Source organism: Canis aureus, chromosome 10 (genome assembly GCF_053574225.1).
Source record: "Canis aureus isolate CA01 chromosome 10, VMU_Caureus_v.1.0, whole genome shotgun sequence".
NCBI classification, from domain to species: Eukaryota; Metazoa; Chordata; class Mammalia; order Carnivora; family Canidae; genus Canis; species Canis aureus.
The window spans coordinates 65340293-65356289 of NC_135620.1; the positions used below are offsets into that span (position 1 = coordinate 65340293).

The 15997-nt window shown below is 40.4% G+C and overlaps 1 long non-coding RNA gene across 1 annotated transcript in view; it reads left to right on the forward strand.

Annotated features, from left to right (window-relative positions):
- The window catches only part of LOC144322614 (uncharacterized), a 40735-nt gene that overhangs the window by 16076 nt on the left and 8662 nt on the right, over nucleotides 1–15997 (forward strand). The gene's annotated exons all lie outside the window — the stretch shown is intronic.

Here is a 15997-nt window from a genome sequence, read left to right on the forward strand (position 1 = left end):
AACCTGGGAGTGCCTGTCCAGGACCCAGAAGCTTCCCACCCATTCTCTCTGCCTCATATGCTGCCCTTCAGCCCACCCTCCACACTTATACCAGTCACACTGTTCCTTGTCCCTCAGAAGGAAGTCCTCAACATAGCGGGCGAGACTGCTCTGTGACTTGGGGGCTCCCACCTCACCTGTGGCTGTGACTCTCTTCACTTCCATCACAATTCCTCCCCTGAGCTCTCTCTCACCTCCCTACCTTTGCCCAGACTTCTCTCCCTTTCCCCTCTCTTCATCTGCATAGCTCCTGCTTATCCTACAGGATTCTAGTCCTGTCTCCCACCCCCAAGAAGCCCACCTTGGAATGCTTACCTACCCCTTCCCCACTCTGCCATGGGTTGGCCGCCCTTATGGGCTCCCATAGCAGCATCCTGAGTTTGAGGCTACCTTTTGCACTCATCACAACCAGCTACTGGTGTTTGGTTGGTCTCTCTTTCTTTCCCTCTCTCTCTCCACTAACCTAGGAACTCCCCTAAGGCAGAGACCCATTCTCAATCCTGTCAAAGTCCCTAGCAGGTCTGGAAAGTGCTACATGAAGACATGATAGATGTGCAGGATGGAATTCTTCAGGGTCTTGAATTTGCTTTGTAGCTGGGAATAGACACAGAAGAACTCATGGCTTCCTGTTTTTCCAACATTTCTAATTGTACACAGTGAGGCACTGCGCATATACTTGCTAGATGTTTTTGAGGTACTAAGAAACTTGTTTTGTCTGTAACTTAGAGCTCTGATGAAAAAAAATCTGTGTTTATGTTTCTCAAGTAAGATAATTAGTTAGAAAGGCTTCACATTGTATAATTCCATAGATACTATGCTGCTCACTAGTTACAAAAATAATTGAGTATGCCTCATAAAAATGACTTAATTTCACAAATGAGTTGTGCTCAAGTAAATATTTACTTCTAAATGCAATTTTGTTGAAAAACCTCTCAGAGCACTTTCATTAAGCTCACATGATGCATAGGCTGTGCAGTTATTAAATCATTATTCAGAGGGATGATAATTTTCAAATAAAGAGAAACATGTTTTCAATGCATCAAACATTTATTTAGGGCTGCTTACGTGCCAAGTCTTGAGGTGACCACAATCCCCTTGATTTCTCCCACTGGACATTTTCTCTCTCTCTCTCTTTCTCTCTCTCTCTCTCTCTCTCTCTCACACACACACACACACACACTTCATTGGCAAGTCCAAAACAGAACACAATCTCTTACTTTCTCTCCATCCCACCGCTCCAGCTCTGGCCAATGCCCAGTGGACTTCAACATCTCCTATTTCAGCTCATCATCTTTCTTTCTTTCTTCTTCTTTTTTTTTTTCTTCCAAAACAATTGGAAAACATTTATTATACTGAAATGTATACATCTTACTATTAAAAAAAAAGTAGCAAATCTGCTGGTGCCATAATTTAACCTGTCTTTCTTTCTTCTTTTAAAATATTATTCATTTATTCATGAGAGACACAGAGAGAGAGCCAGAGACATAGGCAGAGGGAGAAGCAGGCTCCCTGTGGGGAGCCTGATGTTGGGGCTCAATCCCAGGACTCTGGGATCACACTCTGAGCCAAAGGCAGACACTCAACCACTGAGCCACCCAGGCGTCCCTCAACTCATCATCTTTCAATCCATTTTCTGCACAGCGGCCGAGCAACCTTTGTAAAATTTAAGCCATACTATCATACTTGTCTAATGCCTTCCAAGGACTCCCCAAATTACTTAGAATAAACTCCAGACTCCTTATGTGGACAACAAAGCCCCATATGACCCAGTCACTGTCCCCTTCTGATATACCACTGTCCCCAAAATCTCTATGCCTCAACTGAGCTGGGCAGTTCTCTTTTCTCCACCTTGATCACCCAAGTGGGTTCAGTTCTCATCTGAGCAATTTTGCAATCACTGTTCCTTGTCCCTAGAATGCGCTCTCCCCAGACCTTTGCATAGCTGACACTTCATCATTCAGCCCTCAGCCAGAACCACTTCCTCTGAGAGAGCTTTCCTTCTTTCCTTCCTTCTACTATGTAACTCTGTTTTATTTTCTTCACGACACCTCCCTCTCACTGAACTTAGCTTGCTTCTTTGTCTATTTTTGATTGTTTGCCTCCTCTCCCCAGCCCCTCTGAATAAATATCTCCATGTGAATATGGATCCAGTTTGACTTGTTCACAGCAGTATCCCAGGGCTTAGGATGGTTTCTAATCCAGTGTACCTGTTCAATGACATTTGTCGAATAAAAAAAACTAAGACATGACCATTTGTAAGCCATTTTCTTTTCTCCCCCAGCTGTCATAGGAAATTCTGTATTATTATTATTATTATTATTATTATTATTTTAAAATATTTTATTTATTTATTCATAAGAGACAGAGAGAGGCAGAGATACAAGCAGAGGAAGAAGAAGGCTCCCTGTGAGGAGCCCGATGCAGGACTCAATCACGGACCCTGGGATCATGACCTGAGCCAAAGGCAGATGCTTAACCACTGAGCCACCCAGGTGCCCCATGGGTAGTCTGCATAATTATTGATAACCAGTGTATATTCCTGACACTTTTGATAATGATACATAAAAATAGAACATTTCTGGCAAATAAAAAAGAAAATGAAGATTTTCTGAGCTAAAAAAGGACCTCTGAGTGTGAAAAATGTTTCCCCAAGGGTAGGTCCACAAAGGTCTCTTTTTTTCTAAGACATTTCCTATAAGTATACAGCGACTACGTGGTGGTTGCATTTTAATAATGCATTAAAAGATCATTTCCATCATTTTTAGTCTTAATTTTCAGAGCATAAGAATTAATAATTTGATTTAAACATTATTACTTCCTTGCCTTCTGATGAAGGTCTTAGCATTTCCAATAGGCCAAAGGCAAACATAAAGCAGGAAGAAGAAAGGCCTTCCTTCCTAGATTACCAACCACCTGCCACTGGAAGAAGACCTAGAGGAGTCGAGTCCACTCATTACATTCCTAAGTATTCACATAGATTGTGATACAAATAAATTAACTTTGAGCTGACAGAAGAAGAAGAAGGAAAAAAAAAGGCATGACCTCTGCCTGAAAGATCATTGATTTGTAGAATTAAATAGAAAACAGGGCAATCTGAGACAAGTGCTATCATGGGAGTGAAGAGGTTCTAGACCCTTTCCCTCCTCACCCTTTGATTATAATGAGAGTGTCCCAAAGACTTCTGCTTCCCTTCCAGTTCCTTCTCTGCAAGGCAGTGAGTGCTCTGTCCTCTACTCACGGCCTCCAGAATAGTATGAATTCATTAGCATCCATACAAGGCAGCTCAAGTTTTGGTCAAGCTGAGCTCTGTCGCTTTACTTCTGGACCCCTCTCTCTCTCCACGTGTCTTTCAATCCTCTGAAACCAAAACCCTTGTAGATGCCAATCAAGCTAGCTTGGCATTTCCTACGTGTTAGGAATATCCTGTTCCCTCCACCTCCATTCGATTCCACTCTCCATTTCTTAGCCTGGCTGATACCTCCTCATTGCTAAAGGTTCACTCGAGACGATTTCTGATCTAGAAGAGCTATATGCTCCCCTTCACCTTTACTTTCTACCACAGGCTAGGTGGTGCCTCCTCTTTGTTCCTATCGTTTTTCATGCTCGGATCCATCCTGGGACTTAGCTCACCTGACCGACCGGAGATTTATGACCAAATGCCACTCCAGAGAAGGAGCAAGCACATCGTACTCAGATACAGCATGATGGGGAGAGCTCCTGGAGCTACTGTGTAGACTGCATTTAGCCAGCTTCTTCTGGAGAAGCAGTGATGGCTGAACAGGATGGCCAGAGAAAGATGGAGGAGTGGGCAATGAAAGGATGGCTCAGAAATGGAACTTCTGGCTTTAGTTTGCTCTTTGAATGTTTCTCTGTTAGGTGGCACACTTTCTATTTAATTAAAAAAATTATCTTTTTAAATTTTAATTCCAACTAACAAACCATCTTGTTAGTTTCAGGTGCACGATATAGTGATTCAGCAATTCTCTACATGACTCTGCTCATTGTGAAAAGTGTTCTCTTCATCTCCTTCATCTATTTCACCCATCCCTCCACCCGCCTCCCCTCAGGTGACCATCAGTTTGTTCTCTATAGCTAAGAGTCTGTTCTTGGTTTGTCTCTCTCTCTCTCTCTCTTTTTTCCTTTGCTCATTTGTTTTGTTTCTTAAATTCCATATATGAGTGAGGTCACATGGCATTTGTCTTTCCCTGACTGACTTATTTCGCTTACCATTATACTCTCCAGATACCTTCCTGTTGTTCCAAATGGTAAGACTTCATTTTTATGGCTGAGTAATATCCCATTGTGTGTGTGTGTGTGTGTGTGTGTATGATATATATGATATATATGATATATATCATATCATATATATGATATATATGAAATATATGTATACATGAAATCCTGTTTTATATATATAAAATCCTGTTTTTTATATCACTATATCACTCATATATATGATATATATGAAGTATATATATATATACACACACATGAAATCCTGTTTATATATATATAGATAGATAGATAGATAGATAGATAGATAGATAGATATAATCCTGTTTTTTTTATATCACTTCTTTATCCATTCACCTATCCATGGATGCTTGGGTTGCTTCCATAGTTTGGCTATTGTAGATAAAGCTGCAATAAACATAGGGGTGCATATATCCTTTCAAATCAGTGTTTTTGTATTCTTTGGGTAAATACTCAGTAGTACAATTATGGATCGTGGGATAGTTCTATTTTTTTAAAGATTTATTTATTTGAGAGAGAGAGAGAGAGAGCACATGAGCAGGGGAAGGGGGCAGAGAGAAAGGGAGAGAAAGAATCCTCAAGCAGATTCCCAGCTGAGCACAGAACCCGATGCCTGACTGGATCTCAGGACCCTGAGATCATAACCTAAGCCGAAGTCAAGAGCTGGCTGGCCACTTAACTGACTGAGCCACCCAGATGTCCCAGATAGTCCTATTTTTAATCTTTTGAGGAACCTCCATACTGTTTGCACAGTGGCTGCACCAGCTTGCATTCCCACCAACAGGATATAAGGGTTCCTCTTTCTCCATCCTCGCCAACATTTGTTGTTTCCTATGAGCCAGGACACTGTTCTTAATGCAGCAGACCTCACAGAAGAAAAGAAACAGAAACCATCTATGTGTCTCTTTTCTCTCACCCAATCTCCTTTTGAAGCAGTGGTAAAAGAAACTCTTCTGCAGGTGGCTAGGGTGCTTTGAGTATGTCCTCCAGGTTATACTTGGTTTCCAGTGCTGACACCAAACTGGTATTAGCGCTCTGCCTCCAACAGCTGCACCAATTAGAGCCAGCCCTCTCTGAAGGTAGGTCTGTTTTTTACACAGCTCTACACATGCCACCTGCCTCCCCACACATTCTACATATATGTATACATGTACTTTCAGGTTGTATAATAAATCATTCCTTCATTTATTCCCTCAATATGCATTTACTGAGACATACTGGGTTACTGAGGATACAAAGCTGAGTAAGTCATAGAGTAATATTAACTATGCAGTTTTTCCATTTTGAAGAATCTTGGAGGTTTTTCATTATTGTTTGGTTTTGTTTTGTTTCCATCACCTCGAATGGCTAATGGACTTGAGCTCCTAACTATCTACAGCTCTTAATTTCTTAACTAGGGGTGTTCTTTGGGGCATTTCATAATGAGGTCCCTCACTTATTCCCAGAGATGATTTAGTTTTACTTTTTCCAAATTGCTTTGTCAGGGCGATAACGAATCTTCCATCCTTCATGTAAATATCAGACTCTGGAAAAGCTTTCTCTGCCCTTGCCCTTCTCAGTATTAATTATTAGCAATTTCCTCTTCAGTGCCCCCATAAGCATGCTGACATTGCATTTCTCTCACTTGATTGAGATGCATTTGGTTCCATGACAGCTGTGAAATTTAATTTCCCTCTGAGCTCCAGAGCATTGCCCAGGGCCTGGTATGCAGTGGATGCTCAGCTAGTGTGGTCCTGAATAAATCTAACCAGGCACAGATATATCTGCTCTGCTCTATTGAAGTCATTGTCTCATTCAAAAGAGCACTTCTGTTAGTCTGGAGGACAGACGTGTCATGCCAGCCTGTTAATCACCCCAAATAGTGGAATGGCTCTGCCTTGCTGTAATGGCCTTGTGGAGATGTATGACCTAGCAGCTCTTGATGTGTTGAGCTCCACTCTTAGTCACCATGGGAAGGACCCAAAATGAGCCCCAGATCTGAGTGAATGGGAGGACGTTAATGAGTGGCCTGGATGAATTAGACAGGCCTGGTTTGCTTCATATTGTGCCTCATCCAGTTTCCATGCATCTTAGAAAAATAAGGACAAATATTTAGGCAACGTTGCAAGCCAAATAAAGCAAAAATGTTTTGTGATGTATGTGTGGGTCACTAAAGGAGCATATAGAATGCATACCAAATGCCCGCCTAGGGAATTGTTGAAGGGAGAAGCTAGATGTCTTGGAGGATTTGGCAGGAAGGCTGCTGAGAACTGTGTGCAGCCCATCAGAGCATCACAATTCCGTTTCTGGGCTTATGTAACACAGTGGAAATGAGGCCCTTGGCTTCCTCGCAGAGGAGAACAGCAAGGCTGACAGGCATGAGTATGGATCACTTTGGCACTACTTATCATTCCTGCCACTACTTACTGCTTCTAATAAAATCCACAGCCTGGCAGTTTGTTCGCTACCTCACAAAGGGAGGTCTCACCAGAGAAGAGCAGTACGTGGCCAATCTAATAATATTTCATTATCTTTAACATGGTAAATGTTAGGGACCTGAAATGCATCAGAGAAGAAACAGTTTAATTAGACACATATTTCTCCATCAATTCATTGTTTATTCAATGTGGGTCACTCACAGACAGGGGGAGGGGAGTCTAAAAGGCAACCAAACAAAGAAGATCCTCATTCTCCTCCTCCTCACCCATTCTGTTGTGCTTTAATGGAAGCCGTAAGTGAAACAGATGGGAAGCTAGAAGTGTATCTTCTTGTCTACAAGGACGTACCCTGAGGTGTGTTCAGTAGTGCCTTTGAGCACTAAGCATGTGACAATTTATTCTCTCTCCTAACCACTATTCTTCCAAGGTATTTTTAACTGTGAAATATGATGTATGTACACAGAGGAACTTAAACCTATAGACATAGAGTTTACAAAATGTTGTTGAAAACCCATTTACCACCACCCATGTGTGGAGATGGTCACCAGCACCTGAGAAGATGCCCTTCCTAATCCTGATGCCCAACTCCTCCCATCTGCCATGGTCCCCACCCTCCTAATCCTCAGGGTAATAATTTTGTTTATCTTCACTGTTTAACCATTTTTCTATCCCTCCTGAAACAATATACTCTTCATCTGCGTTAAAACTTCATATAAACAGACTTCTTATTGTGTGTATTTTGAGTACGATTTCTTTTATCCTACATTATTTTTCAGATTCATCCATGGTGTTGTATGTATCTGTAGATTCTTTTTTATTGCTATATAATACCCATCATGTAACTACTCTGTGACATTTTGATCCATTCTACTGGTTGACAACTATTTACATTGCTTCCAATTTTTGGCTGTTTGGATCAATGCTAATATAAATATCTGTGTTGGAATTTCCTAGTACATATGTGTACACATTTATGGTATCTGCTTAGGGTAGAGATTTCTGGCAAAATGGTTATTCGTATCTTCAACTTTGATAGAAATGGAAAAATGTTTTAATACAACAAATATCATAGTATCTTTACTAATAAAAAGCATTTGATTTTAATGTGGGTAAATACACTGAGAAGTTCTCATGGACAGATGATTCAAGCTTATTTTGGGGATTTATCAGACACACACACACACACACACAAACACGAACACAAAGACATCAGAATGTCACTATGCCTATTTTACCAAGAAAACAGTGGATTTCCTTTACTGTGAATATTCTCTTAGCCCCTTATTCCAGGGGTTCAAATTGGGAATGGGAAATCATAAAATGGTAGATGTACACATATTTCTTACTTAACTGAGAATATATATTTTTTAGAATTAGGATGGTTTTCTTTCATACAATAGAAGATAACATTGGCCTTCTAGTACTCGTTCTATCCAAGGTTCTAGAAGAATAAATGAATTTAAAAACTTAATAAAAGAATTAAAAAACTTAATAGGTAGAAAATGTTTGGGAAAAGTGAGATAAGGACATGCGTTCTGAAGGAGAGGTAACAGAAACATGATCTTAGCACCCTGGTTTCAGAAAGGCCCTGGTGGGGAACAGCAGATAGACCTCATAGCAAGATTTTAAAATAAATACATGCATTTATTTAACAAACATTGTATTGTGCTAATTACAGGCCAGACACACTCCTAGACCCATGAGTGGACTCTCAGGAGGGAATACGTTAGATGAATTTTCCAACAGGATGCAAAGCCTCATCATAGGGAGACCTCTTGTCTCTGGAAGTATGGGGCCTCAGAGAATGTTCTATGAGCTGTGTGGGGTGATTGATATACAGGGCATGAGAGCTGTTCTGCCCTAACTTTGTGGCCATGGGCAAGTTATTGAACATTTCTGGACCTTAGTTTTATGATCTGTAAAAAGGGAAAGGATAGTTAATAATAATACCTTCCTTATCAGAGCTGTGGGTATGGGAGTGGCTGCATGTTTTGCATGATGCTTGGCACATAATACATACTCAGGATATCAGCTGTTTTGTTTGCTATTGTGGTTATGCCAGATGACCTCGAAGGTAACTTCAGATGCTTATATTCTATATTTCCACACAAGTAATAAGCACAGCATAGACTGATGACTGATTGATTTGACAAAGACCATCATCTACATTTTGGCTGCTGTATTTGTGAAGTGCAAGAACTTTGGCAAGTTATAGTTTGTAACTTGTCTCTCATTTGTAAAAGAACAGTAATCATAGTCACCAAGTGATTGTCAGAGTGATCAATGGGTATGTAGTGTAAAAAGTATAGCATGTGCCTGGGGATCCAGTTGACCCTGGTGATCTCCTTGTTTCTAGGCAAGCTACTTATTTCCCCCAGAATTCTATTTGTTTTTGGTAAAATAAGGAGAATAATACCTGCCACAGTTTAATACAGGTAAAGACCCTGGGATGGGCATAATCTGTAGTGAGGCCTGAGCCCTATCTTCCCTCTCTGGGTTTCTGTTCACTTTTCTATAAAATGGAGAAAATGATGCCAGTCTTTTCTAACTCACAGGATTCTTGTATCAAATAAGATAATGGAAGTGAAATCACTTTTTAAAGTAAGAGGAGCATGACAATAATAATTTAAATTAGCAAGAACCTAAAGCAGATGACCAGGATTAATACTGCCTAGCTTTATTTGAAAAAAAAGCAAATATGAAAAAAAAAATGCTTTTAACATTCAAGATCCTTCCAAGTATCGTATTCATTTATTTATTCGATGACTCAATGAACATATGCTAATCAGAGTATTTTCCTAGTAGAATCGTCTTTTTAAATTATTCTGATCTAGTTCAAAAGATAATCTCATAGCAATAATCAGAGAAAGAGGGATACAAAAGTAAATAAAGGAAGAAATTGTGATTAAGGGAATAATAAGAGCATATAACAATAAAATGAAGTCAGAGGCAAGATTAATCCATGAAAACTAAGATATAAATCTATACTCTGATAAAGATAGGCTACATGTTTTACTCATAGGGGACAATGCAAAGAGAAAAGCAATTGGTTATTGAATGTTTTTCAAAGAGTCACCCATTGACTTTGCATCAGAATAACCAGGGATGCTTTATTTCCTTTTTCCGTCACTTGACCACCTGAAATTCCACACATGTTCACGTTGCTGTGAATATTGAACAGAAGCCCTAATGCCTTAATGCAGAGTTATCAAATCACCATGTTGTACTCCTGAAACTACTGTTAGCATTGTGTGTCAACTATAATTCAATAATTTTTTTAATTAAAAAAAAAAAGCCCTAATGCCTATGTAAAGCTGCTCTGTTATTTGGAATTCAGGATACAAGGAATAATACCCATGGCACCCTTGGTAAAATCTTTGGAAAATAATTTGGCAAAAGTGGTAAAAAATGTTAACAATCAATATTTGAAATTCTTAATTTTTTTCCTAAAAAGTGATTCAATGAAAAGAAAAATAAAGACTAAGAAAATAAAGAGGATATTTGCAACTCTATGACTGGCTAAATTGAAAACAACCTGGTTGCACAAAAATAGAGAAATTCCTAGTTAAAACATAGAATACCTTTTCCATTGATTACTCTGGAGACAAAAAATAATAATCATGACTTTACCAAATTGGCTCAGTTTCTTCACTGAAACTTGGAGAGTGAAATTTAAAATGACTGCATTGATGTAAAATATATAAAGTGAAGACTAGAAAATAAAACTCAAAATAGTATGATATTTTATTATGGATGTATCATAAATGATTTGGTTTCACATTTTTTAAATTGTCTTTTATTTTGCTTGGGTTTTGGCTGTGTGTGTGCTTTTCATTCAAGCCTAGGCCAATTTGTTATCTCCATTAATGTGCATTATTAGAAAATGAAGAATCAAGCTTTAATTATTTCTACTCTTCCATTTCTGGGCAAGGTTAGGGTGGAAATAAGCAGTGAGGTGAATAGGCAAAGCTTATAACATCACTGAGAGAATCAAGAAAGACCATGGAAATATAAATTCTATGCACAACCCTCAACATCTCTTGGGTTTTTGGTGTGTGTGTGTGTATATGTGTGTGTGTGTTTAAGCATGCTTTTCTTGGCAGCTGCATTTATCAGCATATGTGAAAATATTATCCAGGGTGCATTCTGTATTTTCAGATATGTGACATGATAACATCCCTTAAAGAAAGGGATTTGGTGGTGAACATCCATCAGTTTTCACTCATGGGACTCCCTGAGGCAAGACCTTCTGTCCCATGTCAACATCCCCACCCCCCCCCCCCCGCCGCCTAGCGAAACTGGGAGATATAAGGAGAGATAGCATCTCAGCATCTTGTCATCATTGCCTTCCTCACCCCCGATCCACCAAACCTCCTTCCTCTTGTGCAGGCCAAAATGACAGGAGGAAAAATGTTGCGGCTATTGCCTTTTTTTTTTTAAGAAATAATGTCAAAGATAAACAATATTTACAGATTTAACCCAAATGTTAGTCATAAAATGATCTTCCAATGCTTGGATGTGTAATAAGGCATCTAGCGCCAAGTTAATACTGTCAACAAAAAACCCATCCAACTTTCTAAACTGTCTTCATCTGAACTTGGGGCAGCTCTCAAGATACTATGAGGGATAATCCCATAAAACAAGTCAAAGGGTATATTTGCCTCGGTTTTGTACCATTAGATCCTAATTTTTCTCCCATTACAAGAGAGCATAGAGTTCTTTGAGGAATGATGAGGGGGGCAGGAAGGGAGGGGAGTCCCTTGTTCAGCTGTCCTTTCCAGAAAGAATAAAGCACTAGATCACTCTTTTCAGGACCAACCCTCTGCTTTTTAAAAGGCATGTGAAACTCTCTTTAGCCACTACAACATTGCACTTGATAGTCATGTTCCCTTCAATGATGGTGCAAAGAAAAGATACATAAACTGTGTTGTGAGACATAGTCACGAGAACCCTGGGTCTTATACTTCTGAATTTGGGGTAGACAGTGGGGTTTTTAGAAACTGAAAAGTTTTCTCAATGTTCTTGGGGGCGGTAGCCCAAGCTGAAGTGACAACCCTTTCCCTAAATAACTTACGCTTCTAACTTTCTTCTCCCCAAAGAAAATTGAATTGGCTCAATTTGCTGTCATTCAGCTTGGAATATCTCTATTGGTAAAAGTTTCCGCCTGGACATCTCTGAAGTAGCTGGCTTCCTCCAGCTGATCTGTCCAGTCAGCGGTGCCCAGGAGCAGAGTTGGTTTTTCTCCAAGCACACTGGGACAGTCATAGTGATTTATGTAAAAAAAAAAAAAAAAAAAAAAAAAAAATTTCAATTTAATACTCTTTCATCCAAAACATATTGTGCATGTGGAATTTGGGGCTCTATAAACTCCTTAAATCCTCTTTATTATAGGGAGATGTTCTATAGGTCCAAAAGGGTGCTTGGAGGATGAGTTATATTGCATACCAATTCCAACCATACATGGGAGGCCTTCCTCTCCCCTTTGTTGCAGAGCTTGTAATACAAGAAGAGGACAGGGCTTGTTTTCCACTGGAATAGTGTGGGACAACTATAAAAGCTTCTTAAAGTAATTATAATAATTATGCTGACTCCTTTTTTTTTCAGTGCCCACTAGAATAAAACAATTTAGCTATGACAGTGCTGATATTTAAATGGGTTCCTCTACTTATTGTTGGTACTAAACTTAGGGATAGAGAGAATCTGAAAAGCCTTCCTGACCTTCCCGAAAGGTCTTCCTGACCTTCCCGAAATGTTTTTCACTGGTAGGTGGAAATGCACACTACTTTGCCTTTATTTCCTTATAGCACTTAGCACCCTCTTCAAAATGCAAATATTAGCCAAAGATAACCATAGAAGATGGTCAGTTGACAAAAGGATAGAACTTCTCTTTTCCTACATCCTTACTGAAATTATCACAAGGTCATTTTTTAAAAACTAGGAAAAGGCTGTCTTTGTGCATCCTGGGGAACAATCCCTCTATTATAGGGATCTCTGCTAAACGGAAACAAAAAGTTAAGAGGAAGTCGAGGAGGCAGTTGTCAGTCCCATGTCTGAGAAAGTAAAGAAGCGGAAGAGATCCATGACAGCCCCCTGAAATTTCCAAGTGGAAAAAGGCAAGAAGAAGACACAGGATAAACAGGAAGCTCTGCATTCAGACACTTTTACGGTAATTATCATGGTTCTGACACAGAAACTTTGCCAGAAAGTTAGCAAAGGAACTGAGTTTTCCTCTACTCACCAGGCTCTGGTACTGGGCTACGGCACACTTTGTACCTGGACCAGAAATAAGATCGGATGCGAAACCAGATGCGGGAAGGTGACCCTTGGAACAATGATTTAAGCAAACATAGAGAACAGGCAAACAGGCTTATAGCTTCAGCTCTCCTCCTTCTCCCCTCCGACTACACTTTATCAGTCGACTGGAAATAAATATGGATATCCACTTACCTCCGGCCGATGATGCAGGGGACCAGGTGAACAGAGAAGGGAAGCTTATTTGCACGCCTAGTAATTTTTAATTGGAGGGATGGGGTGGGCAGGGGAGTTGGAGGAGAAGGAGAAAGCTAATTTTGCAAAAATGGTCTCAACCCTGGCAGAAGGCATAAATCAGCATAAAAGAAAGAAAGCTGCACAGAGACAGAAGGGAAGAGAAACTGTCAAGAGTGAATGACGCATGTTGCCTTCCCAACTCCATGTTCAGGTTGGTAGCTAGAAACCAGAGTGCAGAAGTTTTTACACCACAGAAATAGGCAAATTCAACAAATCAGGGCTTCCCCTCCTACCCTTTGGAGAACCTGCTATTAAATATTTCCCATGACTGGATTAAAAGCAAGCATTTAAAGGGAGGTCAGGCCTAAAACTTACTAAGCACCTTTGACACCCATGCAACCTTATGATATAGTTATTACCCAACTTTGCAGGATAAGTAGCTGGGAGTCACAAGAAGTTAAATTATTTGCACAAGGTCCCACCCAGCTAGAAAGCGGCCGAACTTGGACTCAAACCCAGCTTTGTCTAGCTGACTCCAAAGCCCATGGTCTTTCCACCGTGTTATGCGGTTTTGCTAAAATCCAAAGTCCATGATTCTAGATGGCTCACTGACAGCACTTGCTTATCACATTAATTCTCCTTAGCATTTTTATTTCCCCCAGTGACATTCAGGCATCTGAGAGGCCACTGCAGCACTTCCAGCACATTCATCAGCCTTGCTCCCATGGCTCCAAAGTCAGCCTCCCCATTAAGATCCATCTTCAAAGAAACTGTCCCAGAGTCCAGCAAATTGGAGTTCAGTAACCACTCTGCATTTTCTGACATTGGGAAGATATATTACTACACTCGGGTAACTGTGATGTTTAGAACAGCTTTGGAAGAGTATTGTATCAATTATATTATCCCTTTGGGAGCCCTATTAACATTAAAATGTCTTATGAGACTAGCTAAAGACTTGAACAAAGAAAACCTCTCCTACAAAGGCTTCCTCATATTTTATAGTTGTTAAGGACCGGAAAAAAAAAAATCCACCTTGCCTCTCCCTTTGCATATGACACTAGGATAAATGGCTCTTCTTGGACTATTTTAATCAAATTATCTCAGAAAATGAGGGGTTATCTCAGATTACCTCAGACCAAAAGCAATGCTGTGTAGGAAGTGATGTGAGGCAGTATGGGTAGGAATTACGCATACCTGGGTTTGAATTCTGGCTCTCCTACTTACAATATCAACAAAGCAATAAAAAATGTAGTTATAATTTACGGAGCAACTATCATGGGCCAGGGGCCTTATATCTATTTTTTTGAATTCCCACATCAACAGAGCAACGTAGCTATTCTTCTTCCTTTAAACATGGGGAAATGAAGACAACAAGAGGCTCATAAATGTAGGCATCTCAGACAGGTAGTGTGGCGGGCAGCTTCACATCCTTGTGTGATCGCCTCCTCTTTGGCGTGGGCTAGATCTAGTCACTTGCTACTAGTGGATAGAACACAGCAAGTGAGACGGGCTGCCAAGATTAGACTAGAAAAGACTGACTGCCATCTTGCTTATACTCTCTCTTTTGCTTGCTCATTTTGCGGGAGCCAGCTGCCTTTGTTGTCAGCCACCCTCTGGAGAAACCCGTGTGGTGAGGAATAGAGGGCAGCCACTTGCCAACATCCCATAAGGAACTAAGTCCTGCCAACATCTTCTGATTGAACTTGGTCATGGATCTCACCTCAGTTGAACCCTGTGATGACTGGCCCTGGCCAACACCTCGATTGCAGTCTTATAGGACATTCCGAGCCAGGAGATCCAGCTTAGCCCTGCCAGGATTCCTGAGCCACAGAAACTGTGAGCTAATAAGTGTGTGTTATTTGAAGCTGCTAAGTTAGCGAGTAATTTGTTATGCAGCAATAGATAATTAATACAGGTGGTAAGATACCAAGATGAGGTCTGAAGCCAACTTTCCAACTTCAAAGCACAAGCTCCTTTCCCTGAGCTAAATGGTCCCTTTAAAAGCCGTGTGGACTTTGGGAAAATTACTAAAAGTCTCTGAAACTCATCATCTACATGAATAAAATAGGAATGATGCCTATACCACAGTGTTTGGGGGCAGCTTAAACGAGATAACATATGTAATGTCTTTGGCTTCATTGTCAGTTGAAATACAAAAGCAGAGAAAACAGTGAAAGGTTATCAGAAGACAATGTCTTAACAATGCCAGGCAGTAAATGATGGGGAGCCTGAGAAATAGTTCGAGGGCAGACTGCAGGCAGCAAGACCAGAAGTGCAGGCAGCGAGCAGTAGTCATGTGACTCAAGTCCAGCCAATTTACATCCTGGGCCCAGTTTCCCAGGGACATGATAATAACGATGTACACCTTACGGGAGACTCCTGAGGATTAAGTGAGATCATGTTTGTGGACTCACCCAGACAGGACCTGGCATATAATGGATAGCTAGATTGATACTAGCCAGTTTTACATTATTTTCCTAATTAGCATGATTTTTATGAATCATGATGGTGTTTCAGGGACCTGTGTGCAGCTGAGTACAACTTCTGGATCAAGGCCTTTTCAGAAATCCTCATTATTCTGTACTCCCTCTCTACTCCTTACAAACATCAGCTAAGTCTCAACATCCATACGTTGGTTCTCCACCTCAACCTCTTTTCCCGGATCTATTTATCAGATCTTGCAGCGGAGCTATAACCAACAGTTACACCCTACAACAGAGAAAGGCTCCATCTATGTTAACCTGTACAGGGATTCATCTGAGGAATTGGTCTTCAGGTATCTGGCTTCCTGATGACAT